This window comes from Choloepus didactylus, chromosome 10 (assembly GCF_015220235.1).
Source record: "Choloepus didactylus isolate mChoDid1 chromosome 10, mChoDid1.pri, whole genome shotgun sequence".
NCBI lineage: Eukaryota > Metazoa > Chordata > Mammalia > Pilosa > Megalonychidae > Choloepus > Choloepus didactylus.
Window position 1 is genome coordinate 123877881 of NC_051316.1, and position 20607 is coordinate 123898487.

At 46.1% G+C, this 20607-nt stretch overlaps 1 protein-coding gene across 3 annotated transcripts in view; it reads right to left on the reverse strand.

Annotated features, from left to right (window-relative positions):
- The window catches only part of PLPPR1 (phospholipid phosphatase related 1), a 325980-nt gene extending 311960 nt beyond the window's left edge, over positions 1-14020 (reverse strand). For all 3 annotated transcript variants that reach the window (XM_037798320.1, XM_037798319.1, XM_037798318.1), the window contains exon 1: positions 13665-14020. The gene's annotated coding sequence lies outside the window, so the exon portion shown is untranslated. The remainder of the gene's footprint in view (positions 1-13664) is intronic.
- Positions 14021-20607: the final 6587 nt, after the last annotated feature.

A 20607-nucleotide genomic window follows, 5' to 3' on the forward strand; every position in this document is an offset into this window, starting at 1 on the left:
TTCCAGACTTGCTTTACCTGAGGCCTCTTATAAAGGCTGACATCTTTTAAGAGTGACTGTGGATCATCATGGTCTTTTTTAACATGATTAAACTTTCCAAGACTTTTACATTTTCCTTCAATGCATTTGGTAAGTTTCTTCTATGGAGTTGGTATTTAAGTGAGTGAAAATGTCAGCTCAAAGCAAGAGAACTATGACAAATCCAATAACTGTTCCCCAAGGAAATCCACGGTGATCAAGACCTGGGCTCGTGCTTTTTTAGGCGATGCAGCCACACCTTCCATAGCTCTTCCAGGAGAAACCCCGGGATCAGCTTTGGGGTGCTCCACCACCTCTTCCTGGGGACCACAGTCCTCCATGGAGCTGCTTCCAGCTGCTGAGCCCCAGATCACACAGGCCCCCCAAAACAACACAGAGCACCTGTCAGCATTTCACCCAGAACCAAACCTAGTAACCAGGAGCAAATTCATATTTAAATATCTCAAGATTATTTAGTGTGCTAGGTTTCCTATCCAAATACAGATTTCCTCAGTGGTGGATCATATATAGAGTAACAAGGTACATGTGCTCAATGTTTTGGGGTTTCCTAAGGTATTTTCTTGCCTTGATTCCTTAATCTGTGTCCAATTTGTTTACTTTGTTGGAGCACCATGCAAATGAGTCTTTTTGTAAAACGGGGTTAGATTCCTATCGGCACCACTTAATTTCAGCTTCTGAGTTGCACCCCTGAACTTGGCCATCTGCTCCCATGTAGCTAGAAGGAGGCAAAATTTGGCTCAAGCCATCAATAAAATGGACTCTTCTATGAGACAGCATCTCCTGGGGTGTGTCCCCCCTTGCCCCTCCTCTCCACCTTCCACCCCCCCCACCCCCCACCTCATCCCCCAGTCCCAAGTGTCTGACAGCCAATGGCTGCAGCTGAGAATTCCGTGCCTGGGGCCTTATCTCTCCCATTCATTCACAGATCTGCACAGCTCTGGGTCTCTGGAGCTATCCTGCATGTTCAGACGTTCTCCTGCTCTCGCATCTTCCAAACTTAGTGATTGCTATGGTGAGAATTAGATTAAGTTTAGCTTTCACACAGGGTGGGGGCAGCTCAGGGGAATGGCAGAGGGTCAAGAAGCCAAGCTATAATCGGTGGCCAGTCCTCCTGTTTATCCGCCCACTATCCTTGCAAGGTGGAGACTGGGGGCGCAGGGGAAGCTTCCTTAAACAGCTTCATAAGTTGTTACCAAACTAGCTCAGACTGGCTCTGCAGTTCAAGAACAAAGGAAAGAGGGGTGGAGACTTGTTTCAAATGTTCCAAGTTTGCACAGGAGACTTTTCTTTCAAATGTTTCCAATTTGGGCAGGCTGCATGTTTCAAATTTGTGCAGGCTAGTTAGGCTTGTCGAATAGAATGTAACCTCTGGAGTATCCAGCCAATGGAGAAACAGGGGAGGGACTTGCGGTTAGGTGTAGGGAATAAATACTGCTGGGTCTATTGTTCTGGGTGCCAACCCCCACATTTGGTTGGGCGCCCATTCTTGCAAGACCATGAATAAATTCTTTTCTTCTCCACAATCGGGTGAGCATTTATTCCTTTTTAGGAATAGTGCTTGTTTCTCACACTATTAGTTTCTCAGATCCTCTAAAGGCTCTAAATTGTTCTTTCCATTTTAACTCATGAATTCAATATGTTTTAGTTAAACGTATATGATGCGGCAGGCCCTCATAGGTGTTGGGGATGTAATAGTGAACAAGAAGATGCCATCTTCTTATGAAGGAAACATATAAGTAGGGAGAGACGGACCATAAATAAACAAACAAATAAGCACAAATGTGAAAAGTAAGATCGTCAGTATTAAAGAAATTGAAAACAGAGTAATGAAGGCTATAACGAAACTGTTAACAGTAGTTACGACTAAGGATGAAATTGGGATTGGAAAGTGTGAGGGTGGCAGTGGTTGAGGGGAAATTTCCCTTTTATTTGCTATTTGTGTTATTAATTTACTGCTTTGTAATTTTTTAAATATGTTAAGCATCATGACCTAAACTTTAAAAAAAAAAAGCATTTGGGGAAAAAATGAATGGGGCGAGTATTTGCGACAGGGTGATCAGGGAAGGCCTGTCTGACACACTTGAGCAGATGTGTGAGGCGGTGTGCAAGGGAATCACACAGATTTCTACAGGGAAGGCATTCCCGACTGAGCTAAAGCAAGTGCAAAGGCCCTGAGGTGAAAGTGGACTTGGGGTGTTTGATGATGCTCCCAGGATCATAGGCCAGCCGCAGTTCACACCGAACTAGCTTCTATCCATTATGCTCGCTAACAAGGGGAAGGAATGGAGCCAGGCGCTGAAAAGGAGAGGCCAGGGAGCCACTTATTATGTGGCGAGAAAGGGGAAGCCCCGGCTCCCATGGGTGGCTGGGATTTCTACTACCCACACTTCAGGTTCTAGATTTTCCATGCAAATATATATACTTGCTAGCTGTTTTTGCTAGATGTATTTGCTATTTCCTATATGTTTACATCTAGGTAATCTACTGGTACAACCAAGGAAAATGAGGCAAAACACCTATTGACCCAATGGTGATCAATAATATTGTCTTCATGTTTGAGAAAGGCACACATTTCCATCGATTTCCAAGCATTTCTATAAAGTAGAATAACGCAGGAGAAAGAGGGTGGAGATTTATTTTTGAAAGCAGACCTCTGATGCATTGGTCAAATCCCTCCATTTCCCCACCTCTTGCTATGCTTCTAAATTCTGCAGCTGTGGTTCATGCATCAACAGTGACTGAAAGTGAGTATTCTGGTAAAGACAAAGGCCCGACAAAGTTTTGGGATTGCCAGCATAATGAGTCCTAGTCTTAACATTTTCGTTTAAGCCTTTTTTGCAAAAGAAAAAAAAAAAGAAAGAAAGAAAACCAAAAAAAAAAAAAAAACAGAGGTTAAAGTGTATGTATTATGGAAGAAAATGTGATTCCCCAGTATTTTAAACCTTGTCATCTAAGGGGTTCTGAGGCCTCTATCAATTATATGTCATGTGTATCATAAATAATGAATGGCAATAGTAGTTACCATTTATTTAGTCCTTATTATGTTCTAATCTCTGTATTGAGGCAAGTCATTTATTTATTCCTCACAAGATTCCTGGGGGAAGGGAGGAGATTTTTATTATCTCCATCTCGCAAACCAGGATCTGAAACAAAGTTTAAGGAATGGCCTTAGGTCCCCAGGCTAGCGAAAGGCTGATTTGAGTCCACACTCTTAACCCAACACATGATCTGCCTCCAGAGCAGTGAAGGAAGTTAGAGCATTTGTGAATCAGAGTTATACTTAGGCTCCCATCACGGAGAAAAATCTTCAGTTAGTATAAGGAAGACTTGGTGCCTTGAGTAAAGTTGTCAGATAAATGCATTTATTTTGAAACTGATTTCTTAAGGTTAAAGATAGCAAGAAGCTACACTAAAAAATAAATCTTTGCTGGTATGTTTCTAGAACACCCTCCCCAGGTAAGGTGAGTATCATGTCATCTTAACATTAAGGTCAGATTGCAGCCTGGCTTCAAAATGTTACTCTAAGGGGAGAGGAAGGAAGAGGTGAGGAGGGGATGGAGCAGCCGGCAGGGGTATGGTGGTTGGGGGGGGCATCTTGGCAGCAGTTGTGGGTGACAACATTTACATATAGCAGGACATCAATTTGCTAGGAATTCTCTTATCAAGCCAGTGCCTGTGAAGTGAGTTCCCTAGGCCCCCCTCCTGACTGGGGATTGGTTTGCAGCCAGGCGTAATGGAATTGGCCTTGGCTTAATGAGCAGGATGCCAGCCTGTCGTCCCAGCCTCTCCAACAGCCAGCCGGGGGACACTGGACAAGTCACTTAACCTCGCTGGGCCTTGATTTTTTAAAATCAAAGCAACTGGAATAGACCATATCTTCCAAAAGTTCTGCAACTCAAAGAGAATCTATAACTGTTGTCATTTTGGAGCTAGAATTTGAATTTCGGTCCCCTTATTATTTTATCTCTTGCTAGAATGTAAGCTCCTGAAAAGTAATAGGTATAGTGGGTGCTCCTAGAAGAATCTCAGAAAATATTTGATCACTTACTGTATCTACAAAAATATGTGAGGACAGATTGCCAAAGGGTCCTCAGATATATCAGCTGAGCTCCTTTTTAGGATAAAAAGTAGCATCACCTCCCACTCATACAACACTAATATTTACCAAATGTTTATTAATAGAAAGAAATTGTTATCATTTGACATTGAAACTAAAAGAAAATTGTAAAATAATATATAAAGTATAATACACCCTTAAATAAAAAAGCAATAATAATATATGTAAATATTAATGGGCAAAAAAAAAAAAAAGTTGGAGGAACATACACCAATCATTTTCTGAGAAAGGGGTTGGAGCAAAATTGTGAGTGATTTTTACTTTCTATACCATGAACTTCACTTTCTACATATCTGTATTTTGTGTAACAAAATGTATATATAGGAAATGTATTTATACACATACACACACATATATAATTGGTTTAATTAGGTTTTTTAATTTCCAAAATACTCTGTTCCATACTAGCCTGGCCAGCAATTATTTGTGAATATATGTCAGCCTATGTGAAAAACCAAACCCAAAAGATTTTTTCAAACGTGGAGCTGATGGCTTGCTTTTACACTGCCGGGGGAAAAAAAAATACTCACAGAGAGATGATGTTTTTTCCAGTTAATACAAGTGTGAATGAAAAGGTCTTACTTTTTTTTTCAGTTCCTGTGACCCCCAGGAGACAAGGTTGTGGGCTGATTATTACTGCATTTGAGCCTGTGGGTTTGCCTGGAAGCAATAGCTAGCGAAGGCTGTCAGGTGAGAGTAATGATAAAGCAGGCTTGGCTTGTGGAGCTGCTGAGCTACACAGCATCACCCTCAAGCTGATTTTATTTCTTGTTAATTATATCTGATTCCACTTGATTATGTACTTCATTGGCTTTAAAATATAGGAGGGGGGGGTCACTGCTCCCCACTACCCATCAGAAATGTTAATGACAAAAGGCAGCCAGAAACCCTTGACTGTGAGCTGTGAAAAGACCTCTGCCCTCCGTGTGGCGGATCTGCTCCAGTGAATACGATCACCTTTTCTTCCCTCAGTGTCTGTGAGCATTTCTAGAACACCTGATGCCAAAGAAAAAAGCCTTTTCTAACATAATGGAGGCAATAAAAAATGTGTGATCTTGTGTCATGTAAAAATGTATGACATTCACACAAAGAAGGGTATTTGTTTCCCATGTATATGAGTCTCTGCTCTCTGTGGCTCTTGATGAATGGGAGAAGACAGATGCACCATGTAAGGGGGAAATGACAGCAGGGAGTACAGCTGCTGCTGCCTTCCTCTCAGTCAACCCAGAGAAGCAGCAGAAGCCGGGGACTCAAGGCAAGAACTGGTGGCAAGAAGGTTATGGGGTCATCTGAGACCTCAATCCTTTAAGAGCCAGAAAAGTGGTGTTGGGAATTGCATCACATCCTCCACAAAAGATGTCCCAATTTTAACCCGTGGTCCTGTGGGAGGGAACCCATTGGTAGATAGAGCCTTTTGCAGATGTTATTATTAGCTAAGGTGAGGCAGATAGAATCAGAGTGGGTCTCAATCCCTGTGACTAGAGCCTTGTAGACAGGGGAAATGCAGGCTCAGTCAGCAGAAGAAGAGTCCAGAGAGGACAGGGAGGAATCACACGTGGCAGAGGCTGCCACCCCCAGGACACTTCTGAACCCAGAAGAAAGCATGGCCCTGCAGACGTCTTGATTTTGGACATCTAGCTTTCCAAACTGTGAGCGAGTACACGCTTGCTGTGTAAGCCAAGGCACTGGGTGCTAACTGTCATTGCAGCTGGAGCAGACGAAGATGGGCAGAGTGGGACAAGCATGGCTTTAGGCTCAGACCTGGATTTGAATCCAGCCCTAGCTTTGAGAGCTGGGGTGAGCTCTCATATACTCAGCTGTCAGTGGGGTGTCAATACCTATTTCCCAGGGTGTTGCAGAGAGTAATGAGAATATATAAAGTCATACTACATACCCCCTCACGATTTCCTCCCTTCATTGTTTTTCCTCCTTTCCACCCATACTCCCTTTCCTTCCTTTCCTATTATTATTATTTTTTTTTTTTTTTGGCAGAAATGGCCAAATTCTGTCCTTCTACCTTCTTGCTCTGTTTTAGATGTTCTAATCTTCAGAACAGGTCAGCAGTGCCATAAGCCATGACTAGCCAAGTAGAAGGGTAGAATGGTTTTCTCCTTTCTCTCTTGGGACTTCAGGAAACTAAAAAGTATACAAGTAGAGAAACAACTACACCTATAAATGAATAAATGAAGGAACTAGTCCAGATGATCTCTTCATTTTCCTACAGCCCTGAGAGAGACAGATAAATAGAGAGATCGACAGAGCTTTGGATTCAGCTTTGACTTTCATTGTTTTGGTCTTGTTTTTACATGGTAAATACAGTGTTTACTGATTAACAGAGCAGCCAAGCCATGAAAAGATTACAAGCAGCTCATCCCACCACATGCTTCCTTCTATATTTCCAATTAGGACCCCTGCTGTATCCAGTGTGACTACACTCTTATGTCAGTGTTGGGAGGCTGGGGATATCCTTCCTACCACTGAAGTGGAAAAAGCAGGGCCAGGCCTGGAGCGAGACAAGTCAGGAGTGCCCGAAGTTAATATTTTGATGCACTGTTTTAAAAAATCAAAGTTAATGCAAAAAATTCACAATGAACACAGTATCAAAATTTTAAGCAAAGACAAGCTCTGGCCCTGCCCATGTACAACCTTGCGGCACTCACCTGACCCTAAGCCCAGCCCTGGGTAAGAGCCTGGGGTTCTGCTCGCAGTTCTGACACTCCACAGCTTCGTGGCCTCAGGAGAGTCTCTGAACCTCTCTGGTGCTCCATTTCCTGGGCTCATTTCACTTAGAAGCCTGATTAGATAACTTCCAATGAACCTTGAACTTGAAAATTCTGAGTTTCCTATAAAATGAAACTGCATTGTTGGTGCATCATCAATGACGTGAAAGGACAAGATCCATCCACTCATTCGGTCACTAAATCCAGGATGTTTACTGGGCACTTACTACGTGCCAGCCCCGGTGTTGGGTGCTGCAGATGCAACATGGGGACAACAGGGACACACAGCATTGTCAGTCAGCACATCTTCCCCAGAAAGGAACAACTAAAGGAATTAGGCAGGGGATGGCAAGGAGAGAATTCCAGAAAGAGGGAACTGCACAGTTAAAGACCTGAAAGTAAAAAAAGAAAAATCTCTTTTGGGGAATTGTAAGAAGTTTGGCATGGCTGAAATATAATTAGGATAAATGGAACAAAAAAAAAAAAAAATCAGTCTTTGATTACAGAGCAATAATAAAAGAAATCTGGCAGAGTGTAGCGCAAAGAGCACTGGGTTATGGATTCCACCTGGAGCCAGTGCCTGCCCCACTCCCAGCCAGCTGGATGAAGAGGCTTCCAAATCCACGGGGATTCTAGGTGAGCACGCACTACAGTTGTTTTCCATGAAGGAAGGAGGCATTTAGTTTCCTAAGAAAGGTTGTGAACCACACATCTGAGATATTTAGAGTTTATCTCCCTCACTACCAAAGAGGTGCTGGAGTTAAAACAGGTGATCACTTCCCTGCAAACGATTTGCAGACCAGCTAAGCCACTGCCTTTGTGTATTGACTGGAAGCCTGAAGAACGTAAGGTCCAGGCTAAAGGCAAGTCAACTTTCATCTCCCCCAGACAGAAGTGAGAAGTAGGTGAGCAGGCAAATGTTATTGCAGACACCCCCCCAGGACACGGAGACTCCACCTGGGCTTACAAAGGCCGAGCTCATCTCCTCCTGCCATATTTGCCTCTGCGGATTTAATTCCTGCACTTAGGAAGACAGGAGTCAAGCCAACTATTGGTAACCAATTTAAAAAAAAAAAAAACAATTTTAAACGAACACTGAAGCAATCAATCTCTAGAGTCCAGAGCATGAAGTCAAAGCTTTATGCTTTTAGCCTCACTGTTGTCACATATAATGACAGCTAGCATTTAGTAAGCACTTTCTCTCTGTGAAGCTTTGCAAATACTACCTCATCTAATGCCCACAACTATCTTATGCAATGGTATCTACTATCATCTCTCTCTTAAGAGCAGGAGTAATTTGAAGCACAGAGAAGTAAAATGCATACCTTTGGTGGCCTGGAGTTATGTACCCCAGAAAAACATGCTCTTAATCTTAATCCATTCCTGTGGGCGTGAACCCCTTGTAAATAGGACCTTTTGATGAGGTTACTTCAGTTAAGGTGTGGCCCAACTGAATCAGGATGGGGCTTAATCCCATCACTGGAGGCCTTATAGAGAAGGCCACAGAGAGGGAAGCCACAGGGAAGCCAGGAGCTGGAAGCCAATGGAACTCAGAAAAGGAAAGAGAAGCCACTGCCACATGCATAAGCCATAAGCCAATAAATTCCTGTTGTTTAAGCCAACCCATTGTATGGTATTTGTTTTAGCAACTGATAAACTAACACAGTGCCCCAAGTGGCACGGTTGGCAAGTAGCAGAGCCACAATTCGAAAAGGCCAGCCAGCGCAAGCCCAGTGTGTGCTCTCAGCACCCTCTGCTGCAGAAACATGTCAGGTCTATGATCCTGTGCCAAGGGATACCCTTAGGGCACTCAGGGGCTCCTGGAGTTGTCCAGGACACCAAGAAGCTGAGTTCTCTGGGCCTCTGTAACCACCCTAGTCATTTAGTTGTGGAGGAGAAGAGCATGCCCTACGTCCGCCGTCAAAACCATTTTCCATGCTCTTGGCAAGAGGCAGCCGTCTTCCTCTCTCCCTCTCCCCCGATGCCCTATTTTCCCACACCTTACTGTCCTCCTTGGACACTAGCTCTTCCCATCTGCTCACGGACGGAAGCAGTCTCCCTCTTGCGGAAAACTGCACTTGATGCTCACTGCACCTTCTCCCTATGGCCCCATATCCCTTTCCCCCGCCAGACCTCCTAAATGACTGCTAGGTATGCAATGCCTGGATTTTCCTCCTCCCATTCCCCAGGGAGCTCCCTGAACTACGGCTTCTGAACGCCCTGCTGCACTACGGCTGCTTCCTGAATGGTCCCCAGCAAACTCCTTTCCACTGTCGTCTTCAGTTCTCTGTTTTCAATCGCTTCAACCTCTCTGCACTTAAAATTGTCCTGGTAATTTACACATCTGATAATGTGGGGATAGAGTTTGTAGGGTTCATGCCAGTTTTTTCCCATCATTTCTGAGTGTTGCTTTCCTACTGGTGCTTCTTACCGGTGCTTGTTTCTCTCCTTAATCCCTGAATTTGGCTCAACGCTGAGATTTAGTCTTTTCCTCTCTGGTCCCCTCTCTCCATCTCCTCCCTTCATAAAAACAATAGATGGCATTTACCGAGAAACAGCCACACGCTGGGACCCCAACTATGTGCTTTCCAGGATATTCCAATGTCCCCTAAAATTGATTTCCCCAAAGCATCACTGAGCCATTCACCCTCCTGGGCCGGCTCCCCACCCCCCCGTTCCTCTGTTGGCAGGACCATGCCCCCACCCAAGATCAAACCCTAAGTGCTACCTTTGATTTGTCTTCTCCTTCGTCCCCAGTAGTCAATCTGAAAACAAATTCTGACTATGTTTTTACACATTCTAACATCTCTTATTGTAAGTTTAAGAGGGAACTCTGTGTGTCTGGGTTTGGTTCGGGGAGTGCCCTCATTCCTTGGGCTTCTCTATTTCTGATCAGAGCACAGGAGGTCCAGCCCTCACCCCAGCTCTCCTGGATGGGGGATCAGGGGTCAGGGATCACCTGTTGAGCAGCCTGGTAAACAAAGATGCTATGAACTCTTTCAGTGATACCCCGAGGCTTACAAACCTCCTGACCCCAGTTTATTTTTTAAAGTTTAAGTGAAGTACAGGAAATCAGGTAATTCTGACCAGTAAGGGGGAAGAAGGGGATTCACATTTACTGCCAGCCTCCTATGTTACAGAACTGTGCTAAGTATTGCTGCTTCTAAGATGGGCTGATGAGAAACATAAAAAAGGTGATGCCACACTGCTGTTTTCTTAATAACGCTTTTAGTTCTTTTTCACAGAGGTTGGCATGAAATGTGATTTTGGCTTTGATCCATGGTCTCTCTGGACTATTTTATCACCTTCCTCCCAAAGACAGTCCACCCTGGAGAAAAGGAATTTAAGATTTAGCTTCTATTCTAATGCAAGAATATGGATTTCCCACTCATTCATTCATTCATTCATTCAATAAATGTGTATTGAGTGGCTACGATATACCACGTCTTTGCTGGTTGCTGGAGATACAGCTGAGAATCCCTCAAAATACAGGGAAGACAGCTACACAAGTATTCACAGAAAATGATGGGGAGGGAAGTAGAGGGTGGTATGGGAGGTCCCAGAAGGAGGCCTTTCTTAGATCAGCAAGGTTTTACTTTTCTCACTTTCTCTCAAATATATCTCCTCCTCTCCATCCCCAATGCCACCACCTTCTTCATTTCACACCTCTATTCCCACAGTAAGCTTCCTGCCTCCTCTCTCATCACCTCCAATCCGTCCTCCACACTGTGGTCAGCGTCATCTTTCTCTAATGCAAATCAGATCATGTCTCAAGCTTTTTCCAACCTTCGAACTCTCTCCTAGCCTTTAGGATACATTGAAGCTCTTTGGCTTGCAATATTTCCTTTCACACTTGATCCCTGCTTTATCATTCTGGCCTGATGGTTTGGCACTCCAAGGAACCAAGAACCCACACCTCTCACTGCGGCCACACAGAACTACTTTCAATGCTCACATGGTTGCTTCTGCCTGGAAAGTCCTTTCGTTCTTGTCTTTCAAGGTTTAGCTTAGTCAATTGCCCTAAGAAACCTTCTTGGTCTTCTTAGATGCCCTCTCTCTGTGTTTCCATAGCATCCTGTGCAGCTCTACCAAAACACTTATTACCCAGCATTGTAGTTGTTAATTAGTGTAGCCCGGGTACTGTGCATATTCTGTGTCTGCACAATAGCACCCTGCTCTCGAGCCACACGGGAGGGCTGACAGCCTAACTCAGCACTCTCACATGTTTTCTTTCCACCTTTCCCTACAAGGCAAAAGACTTCATCTTTCGAAAAGTATCTCAAAGATCACCGGCTCAAATCCCCCCCGGGGAGTGGGGGCAATCACTTACTTGTCTGTACTATTAGCACTTGAATTACCCTATAATTACAACAGTTCATCAGATTGCATCACAGTAAGTAAAATACTGTCTCCTTTTCTTTGAAGGCTTGGGCCATTTTTTTACTTCCTTGTGCTTTCCCTCCAGCCTCCAGCACACACGTGCTGATATGTTCAGGAGAATACAGCTTATACTTTCAGAGCACAACACAGTGGTCTCCACCCTCTGATTATTGCATGGGTGCCAATCTTGTATTTCCAACTAGATTGTAAACCTTTAAGGGCCAGAACTATGTAACACACTTTCATATGCCCTCCAGTGCTAAATACAGGATAGGTGGCCAACAAATACTTGTACATAGAATAGGAATATAATCAAAATAAATTGAACTTGCAGATGAAGGAAGAGGAAACATTTGTAAGAGAGACAATAAAAAGCTCTAGTAATAAAAAGCAAAAAAATAATCATGATCTTTGCTTGCCAAGTTTTGCAAGGAAAATGATGTGAGCGTTCACCAAGAAATAAAAAGGACATATGCTGACAATTATATTTAAACCCCCTCCTATGCCAATTTCAACTTGAAAATATTTCTGGAAAGGTCTACTTCACCAGATATTTGAAAAAGGAAAAAAAAAACCTTTTAGACTTCTATCTTGCTGAAAGCCTTTCAGAAAAATCACAAAAGCCAAGCTATTTTAACAAAATGCATCCCTCAATTTCCTTCCTCTTCCTTATTTTTTTTTTTTTTTTTTTTTTTGTTTGTTTGTTTGTTTGTTCTCTTTACCTTTGGCTATGCTGACCCATGAGTCAAGGTCCCGTACATAGTGAACTTTCTTAACTGGCCTCATGCATTTTGTGCCCGCTCCCATTTCGAAGTCAGAAAATGTTAAAGAATAAAAGAGGTCTCCATCCTCAGAACTGGCCAAGAGGCAGCGTTCACAAAGAGAAGAGAATCGTCTCCCATAACCCTTAAGTCACAAGTACTGGATCTGAGTTTCCAGCATTTCTTCTGTCAGCCTCACCTTGGCTTCCAGGTTACCTATACACAAACCCAAGATTCCTGAGGTATAGAAGAACCATAAACACACCTGTCTTCCCACTCTACCTTCCAGGTACAAAGAAAAGGTCAAGATGTAGAAACTTTCACATACGATGCTTTCTAAACTTAACTAATCCGTGGTTTTGCTAAAGGTTAGTCCTGGGAGAATCGAGTCTTTGAGGCTCCAGATGTGACATTCCAGACATCACTCAACCAGAGTCCCCACCCCAGAAGAGGAACCGCCAACCACAGGAGAAGGGGCATGAATTCAGTGACGGCTGCAGGGCATCTTGCACCACCTTTCCTAAATCACCATCTGGCTGTTTCTCTCCCATTCCCTTTTGTCCCAGGCCTGGACTCCTCACCCAGTGACCCAGACTCCGCTCTCTCAAAGGGCCATTTCCCAGGGGCAGGCAGACACTCTGCACTCTGAGATCCCGCCCAATGGGGCTGGTATTTTAGGGATCCCTTTCTCCGGACCTTTTCGTATGGATCCAAAAGACATTCCGAACGGTGCCTGTCCACCAGCCAGACACCAAGCCGCAGAGAATCTGCCAGGAAAGGGGTTGAAAGGGAAAAGGACCTCTCCACAAAGAAGAATAAATAACCCAGCATCCTCCACATACTCCCGCACGTGTGTGTCACAAAACCCCGGGGCAAAAATAAAGCCCGAGCTTCCTCCTGCCGCAGCAGCAGCCAGCTCCCAGCGCTGCCGTGCTGGTGTGCGGGAAGACACGCATCTTTCCCGGGGGACAGAGCCCGGCGCCCAGCGTTTCTAGGAGGTGATTACGGCAAGGCTTTCAGTAACTCATCATTCATCCTTCCCATTGACCCGAACCTCACCCCGGCGCCTCTGGCACCCGAGCAGAACAAGAAAAAGGAAGCCTGCCCCTCCAATTCTCCAGGTGACACTCACCACCACCACCCCCAAATGCCCACGGTGCTCCTAGGGCGCGGGGGGTGGGTGATGGCAGGTGCCCACGCCTGAGGCGAAATCAGAGGAAACGCTCACGACTCGGGGTAAGAAATCCCAGGTGGTAGGAGCTGGCAGCAGCTACCTGCAGCGCGCCCCTGCCCGCAAGCCAACCCTCGCGCGCCGGCTCCCACCGCAGCCCGGAAAGCAGCCAGGAGGGTGGAACAGGGCGAAGGGAGCCTCCACGCCCCCTTTGTCTCCACGCCGCTTAAATGACAGGGGAGGAAAGTTTACGATCAGGGAGGGGGCCGCTCTCCACTGGGTCCATCTGACACCTCGCAGGAGGCGACCCTCCCTGGGATCTCCCTCTCCCCCTGCCCAGCCCCGGGGCGCCGCCTTCCTCCGCACCTTGCAACCCACGAGCCGGGCTTTGAGCCACCTGCGCCGCCGAGCCGGGTCGGGGACCCGCCTCCGCCGCGTCCCGGGAGCGGCGGGCGGGCTCCCGGCTCCGCACTCACCTTCCGCGGCCGAGCGTCCTCCCGTGCGCCCTACTGGGCCGGCCGGCGCCCCGGAGTGAGGTGCATTCAGGCGGCGGCCGGAGACGCGCGCCCGGGGCGCTGCTGCATTCCGCCTGCGTGGGAGAGCGAGCCGGCGAGCGCGCGGCGCGGGCGGGTACGGGGATGTGTTTGTGCGAGTGTGTGTGTATGTGTGTGTGTGTGCAAGCGGGTGCGCCTGGCGGGGGGAAGGAAGAGTGCACGGGGATCACAGACCCCCCTCCACGGCCATCCCGCGCTCTTCCTTCTCCTCCGCCTCCCGCCCGCGCCGCCGCTGGCACCGGGCGCAGGTTTCGGGCGCTCCTGTTTGTTTAATGAAAGGAAAGGAGCAAAAGGCTGGAGGGAGGGGGCGGAGGGGGGGCCGGGGAGGCGGGACGGGCGCCGGGCTGCGCATGCTCAGAGAGGGATCCTGAGCGCTCACTCGCGAGCCGAGGCAGCGGGAGGAGAGCGGGCTGCAGGCGGAGGAGGCCGAGATCGCCCCGACCCGAGCAGCGGGGGCTCCGCGGGGCTCCCGGAAGGCGTTGGGGAAAGCCCGCTGCGGTGGGGCGCCCTGCGCGGGGCCCCGAGACGCCCGCGGGCGGGAAACCGGTGGCGGGATCCCCGCGGCTGCCAGCAGACCGCTTCGGCTGCGAGTCCTCGGTCCCGCCCGGCTCTCCTCTCCGCGTGGGTTGTCAGGGCTCGCGCGGGGGCTCCCGTGGCCCCGTCTCTTTAATCTGCCCCGCAGGGAACCGTGATGCGTCTCCCCAGGTGTTCAGGAGGAACCCCCGGCTGCAGGTCGCGCCTGAACTAAATGGAGTTGCCTGATTTGGGCTTCTTTCTTCCCCTCCCAACTTCCACTCTAGGAAGAGCAGAAAAAGGCAACGTCTGCTCGGGTCCCAGAGCAGGTTCGATGGGGCGAGGGCGGGGAGGGGCACACCAAACCCTCCTCCAAAGAACAAAGGGCGGGGGTGCAAAGGTGAGTCTTCCGAGGACCCCACATCCAGCCTCCTTTGGTGACAAGGTTAGATGGGGGAGATATGTGCCCTACCCAAGAAGGCAAAAGAACAATGGAGCCGTTGCCCCACCCCCACCCCCACCCCGCTCCAGCGCCAAAGCGATTCTAGGTCTTCGTAAGTGGGGGCTGCTGGCGACTCGGTAAAGTGGAGGAACTGTCAGCGCGAAGGGAGTCCAGGAAGAGAACCCGAGCCTGGGGTGGCCATGCGGCAGTAACCCGACGCCAGGGCAGACGCCGGGTGAGAGGTTTCGCCAGTGGAGTGGAAACTCTTTGGTGAGGTTGTTCTATGAGCAAAACAGGCAAATGGTTGGGACTCATTCAAGGCTTCCATTTCAGCCTCCTTGCTGTTGATTCCTCTGATCATCCTCCGATTTTCTCTCCTACAGAGTTTAGAAGAAAACCATCCCAAGAGACATCCTACCTCCTATTTATTCATTTTCTGTCTCTCCGGAAAAGAACCACCTTTGGGTCACCCCAGCTTTAGAAGGATAGAAGACAGCCTTCTCAGTGCAAGTCTCTTCCAAGTTTTCACTGAAGGTCACCTCTGAGCACTTCCAAGCCAGCAGATGCCTTCCTGCTGAACTCTGACCTTCATCCCACTCATCTTCCCAATAATAATGCCCAGTGACACTGGAACAGCAGGGCTGTTTAAACCCTAGAACACCCAGGACGAGAGAAAACAGTCTAAATACCACCAACAAAAGCCAGGTTTAGGAGAAAAGATATAAAAGGAGGGAAGGATGGAAGAAGGGGGAAGGGGGTAAAGGAAGGAAGGAAAGTAAAAGAAAAGGGAAAGGAAGGGAAAGTTCTTAGAGAACCTGCCTGGGGGTAGTGGCTGTTTCCTTCTTTCAGTAGCTCACTGGAAGGAGTAGAATTGCAGCATCTCTTTGCTTAAAGGGCAGCGAGCCTGAGTCTCCACCCTCCGAGGAGGGGAGATCAGGTTCTCCTGGAAAGTAGCAAAGCCTCCAGCATGACCAGTCCCAATATTTGGTGCTCCCACGTCCATGTCGGTTTTGATCAGGGCTTCCCTTTGGCGTTCAGCTTTCTGGAAGGCATGCAAGACAATCTGCCTCGCTGCCACGCTCTCCTGTGAACAGTGGATGGGGTTCACTGGACTTGCAGGGTGTTAGTGGCAGGGCGGTTCTGCTTCCTTGAGGTGGGAAAGCCTTTCTCCCTGCCTTGGCACCGAATGAGCACAGGGTGCGAGCCAGCTCGGAGCCCAAGAATGGGGTGAGGTAGGTGCAGGTCCCCACTGTGCTGTTCTGTCCGTAGGAGACGGGACTGAGGCACCTCCTCCCATAATGCCAAGTGTTCAGGGCTCCCGCGGCCTGGGACTGGCCTTGGGTGAGGACAGAAGGGCCACCACTCCTCTTGATGCTCAAGAACAACCTGGTCACCACCTCAAAGTAGGAAGTAGCTCCAACCAGGTCAAGAGTAAGGGAGACGTCATCAATTTGGAATTGCAAATGAAGTGGAATCCCTTTATGTTGCTTCTGCTGCGAAGCAGTGAGCAAGCAGTTCCGCAAGACATTTTTACTGTTTGGGGAGAGGGAGGGACGCACAGGGGACATTAAATGAGATGATGTGTATAAAACACTTAGCTCAGTGCCTGGCGCCTAGAAAGCTCTCCAGAAATTGTAGCCATCATTATTTTAGTTATTAACATTTTCAATATTATGTTAAAAAGAAAAAAAAGCTGCGGAGATCTTTTTTTTCCCCCCTAGGCTTGAACAAGTAAAACAGATGAAAGCCGAGTGCCTTCCATCCCATCTTCCTTCTGGCTTCCTCCATATCCCCCTCACCCATCACTCAGATCTATTCAAATCCCCAAAATGAAAAGCAAGCTGTCAAAATGGGTGGCGGTGTGAATGGGGAACGGCCACAGCCCTCACCTCTCCGCAGTCAAATCTAGCCAGAAGTGTCAGACAGCATGGCCTTTCAGTCAGCTGCCTCCCAGCTCTCAGAGTAGAAGGAACCCTTGCTCCTGGCAAGCCCCGATCTCTCACTCTAACTCTCCACCTACATTGGCTCTCCCCAAGCTTTAGATAGTCTTTTTTCTTTTTTTTTTTTGCGTTCCTTCTAATTTTAGCTATCTAATGTGTTACTCCTCCTAGGTAACGGGATGCCTGAAGCCAATTAATATGCGTACATCTGCAGGCAGGATTGGGAGAATTTAATGGTAAGAATTTCCATGGCTGCAGGTATTTTCAATCCTCCTTAAATTCAAATATCAGAGTTGTCACTCATCCCCTCTACCCACACAGAAGACTATTCCTAAACCTTGCAGGCCCCTCCCTGAACAATCAAACGCCTGCCGAATGGTCCTCCTACATCAGCAAAATAACCCAGAGTTGTTGCAAAGCTATGTATGAAATTGTATATATAAATATATATTTACATAAAACAAGCTACTAAATTTTAAGTAGAAGTAGTCTACCAAAACATAGTACAACTACTTTAAAAATTTTAGAATTAATAAAATCAGTACTAGATGAAGGGTTGATCATTAAATTCTCTAAAGTTATGGATGCTATAGAGATGTCTAGAGTCTTAGAAAATTCCATGAAAATAATTTCATTAGGTTATGTATTGCTGAAATAAGGTGACAAATCTGTGGTGATGTGGTGTGTATATAAGTTCTGCTCTGAATATATTCTATGAAAATATGAGATGTACTTACCATCTCCATTTGAATTATGTTCTATATAATTTTGCTTGTTTTCAAATGCCATCCCTAATTGAGGCAAATAGATTTATAATATTTTCTTCCAGTAGAAAAGTCATTTATCTTTTCTGATCCAGTAAAAAATGTCAAGGTGTGGCTCTCAAGGCTAAACTGGTGATTTCTTGTTATATGAGCTAAATGTTTCAGTCACTATCAAAAGCCATTATAAAACTTAGCATGAACTCTTATTGTAACTCTTAACTTATCAGGTCTGTTTTTTATGTGTCTGACTTGCCCCCACTTAGTTTGGTTGTGAGCCACTTAACGGCAGAGGTTTTTTTTTTGTTTTTTGTTTTTTTGTTTTTATCATTTTTTATGCCTGGTGCCTCATGAAAATGAGCAAGGGGTATATGTTCAGTAAATTTTTAAAGGATGAATAAATCAACGCAGAGCCAAAAATGAATTTCTGTTGGTAACATGTTGACTTGGAAAAAGACTCCCAAGTACCATGATGCTTTTCACTCCTTCTAGATGATGAAGTCAAAAGGTTTTCTGTGCAATTACCTAGAAATGGAATTTGGGATGATAAAGGCAGAGCAGGTTTTTGCAGATAGTTTATCCCCTTGGGAACATATAAATCAAGCCCATTCTCATTTTTCTGGTTCAGAAAGTGAATGTATTTTGGCTCAAAGTGTGTTATCTGTCAAAGGAGAGCCTTGTGATGGTCAGCCTAATCCTGCCAGAATACTGTGCTAATTTATTAAACGTTTCCCCTAAATAGGATGAAAGAGTTGAGTCGATAGTGGTTAGGATACTTTTTCCCTTCAAAAGAAGTTATCCAACCAGCGAAAAGGCCACCCCCAGGGGCCCACCCCACACGTTTGTTCCAATTCTAAATGTCTAGAGCGAAAGGGACCAGTAAGAAGTTGGTTCTGTTTTCATGGAAGGGAATTTGGATGATGGGGCGTGGGATGGGTGGCGACTAAATTAGAAAAGGTCTCAGCTCTGGTCAGAACAGCCCTGAGCCAGGGGTAGGATTCATGCATCCAGTGTGAGAGTTTCTTGAGGATGGTCTGAGAGACGGAAAGAGAGATCTGAAGACAGAAGACGCAGTCTTTAAACAATCTCGGAAGTGACGTGCCATCACTTCTGCCACATTCTAACAGTCACACAGACCAAACCTGGTACTTCCTGGGATTATCTTGAGGCAACTCTCTGACCCAAACTGATACAGATCTCAAGAATTTTCCTTTTTAATTTATAGCCTCCTCTCTCCCATCTTGGCTCGGATGCTTGTTGCTACCTCATTTGATTTCTGGGTCTGACTTCTGCGTTCCCCTGTATATGATGATTTGGATTCTGGGTTAGGACTTTGTATGGTCCAGCCCCCAGGTCCATGCCTAGGGGGACTTTGCTGCTGGAATCCCTACCTCGTTTTCCTCTCCCCACAAGTGGGACCCTGGTGCCTGCCACTGACAGAACCCCCACTGTTTGGTTCTGTCCCTGATGCCATCCCATCTTGGAAACCCCACTGGGAATTGACACAGTCCTGACCCATGCATCTCCCTTGGACTCGAGATGGCAGAGAGTGTCCACAGCAAGCATTTCCTGTCTGCTGACCCAGCTCGAACCAGGAGAGACAGCTGTGCCAGAGCCATCCATCCATCTCTCATCTTCAGTCTATTCCAGGTTGCCGGTGAGGAGCCTTCACTCCAATAGCTGATGGTTGATGAGCGCCTCCATTTTCTCATCTTTCAAATGGGAAGGCTGAGCTAAATGACCCAATTGTCACTTTCTAATAGTCTAGCCCAGGAATCCTTTCTCTCTAAAGAACCAGATAGTATCTATTTAGGCTTGGCAGGCCCTTCAGTCCCTGTCACAACTACTCAACTCTGCAGCCAATAGACAATGGGTAAAAGAATGAGATTGGTTGCGTTGCAATAATTGTTTTTTTTCCACCCTTCACCTCTGTCTTCAGCCACGTGCAGGGTGGAAGGAATCTGAAGACTCCTGCTTTGTGTCCTGCCTGTAGGAAAGTCATAGAAACCATGAAATTTGTGCAGGAAATCTTAGTTCATTGTCAGCTCAGGGGCTGTCAGCATGGCTTTCACGCTGTCTTAAGAATGCACTGAGAAAATTATTTTTTTTTCCTTTTCATGTAAATAAAGCAGTTGACTATGTTTCCCACATGGAGCAGTGGCAGCAATAGCTTCAGCAGCTATCCTATTTTTAGCCTAAAACGGGCTTCTGCAGCCCTAGAAGTTTAATGAGAGGAATATTTTAAAGGAAAAAAATGAAAAAAAAAAAAAAAAAGTGAGAACACAATAGCCCAGCTTGTTAAAATAGGGCAGGTAAATATATTCTAATTATGACTCACACCTTAGGAAAACTGCCTCTCTAACAATACACACAACCCCAATAAAAAAGAGAAATACATTCTTGTGGAGGTCCCAGTATAGAAACAATACTTCTACTGAGTGGAATACATGCAAATTTAGCTGCTGGCTGAGTATGTGTACACATTCAGCTCAAGGTTATGAAATGTAGCCGATCTAAAATTTCACTTCTTCCAGTAGCCCCTCTGAAACAGTAGGGTTCCCCTTGCAAACATTTTTATGAATGACAGCATGAGCAATTAAGAAGAGGTTATCAGACCTTGTGTTGATTTCTGGCTCTACCAGGGACAGTTTTAACAACATGCCCAATGACCAGACACTCCGAGCCTCAGTTTTCTCATATGTAAAAAAGAGGATTAATCCTAGCATATAACCTGATTGGTCTCTGGAACAATGCATATCTCTGAGACACCTGAAACTCAGAGCTAGAGCTCGGCAGATATGAATGTCAGTATTAGTGCGTACAGCCACTGTCAAAAATAAAAAAAAAAAAAGCTGAAAAAGAGCCCAGACTTCAGTTAGTGATATGAATGAAGCAGGTCTGGTTAAGACCAGGGCAAGCCAGGCCAAAGGGTAAAGGTTGAAACTGATTGTGTTTTAAAATTTCAACTTCCATATGAAACCAAGGGAATAGATATCTATTTGGTACAGGATCTAAATTTTCTAAAGGGTACAACTCTACAGTCGATTTGTTCAAACACCACAATTGCATGGAACTTTGAATAGGAAGTGAGATACGGCAGGTTAGTATAGGCTGGAGTGAAATAGTGACACATGCCAGAGTAATTTGGGCAGATAATAAAAAATATATTTACAGCCTCCCCCTCCCCAACCCCGAGGATCTGGGGGAAG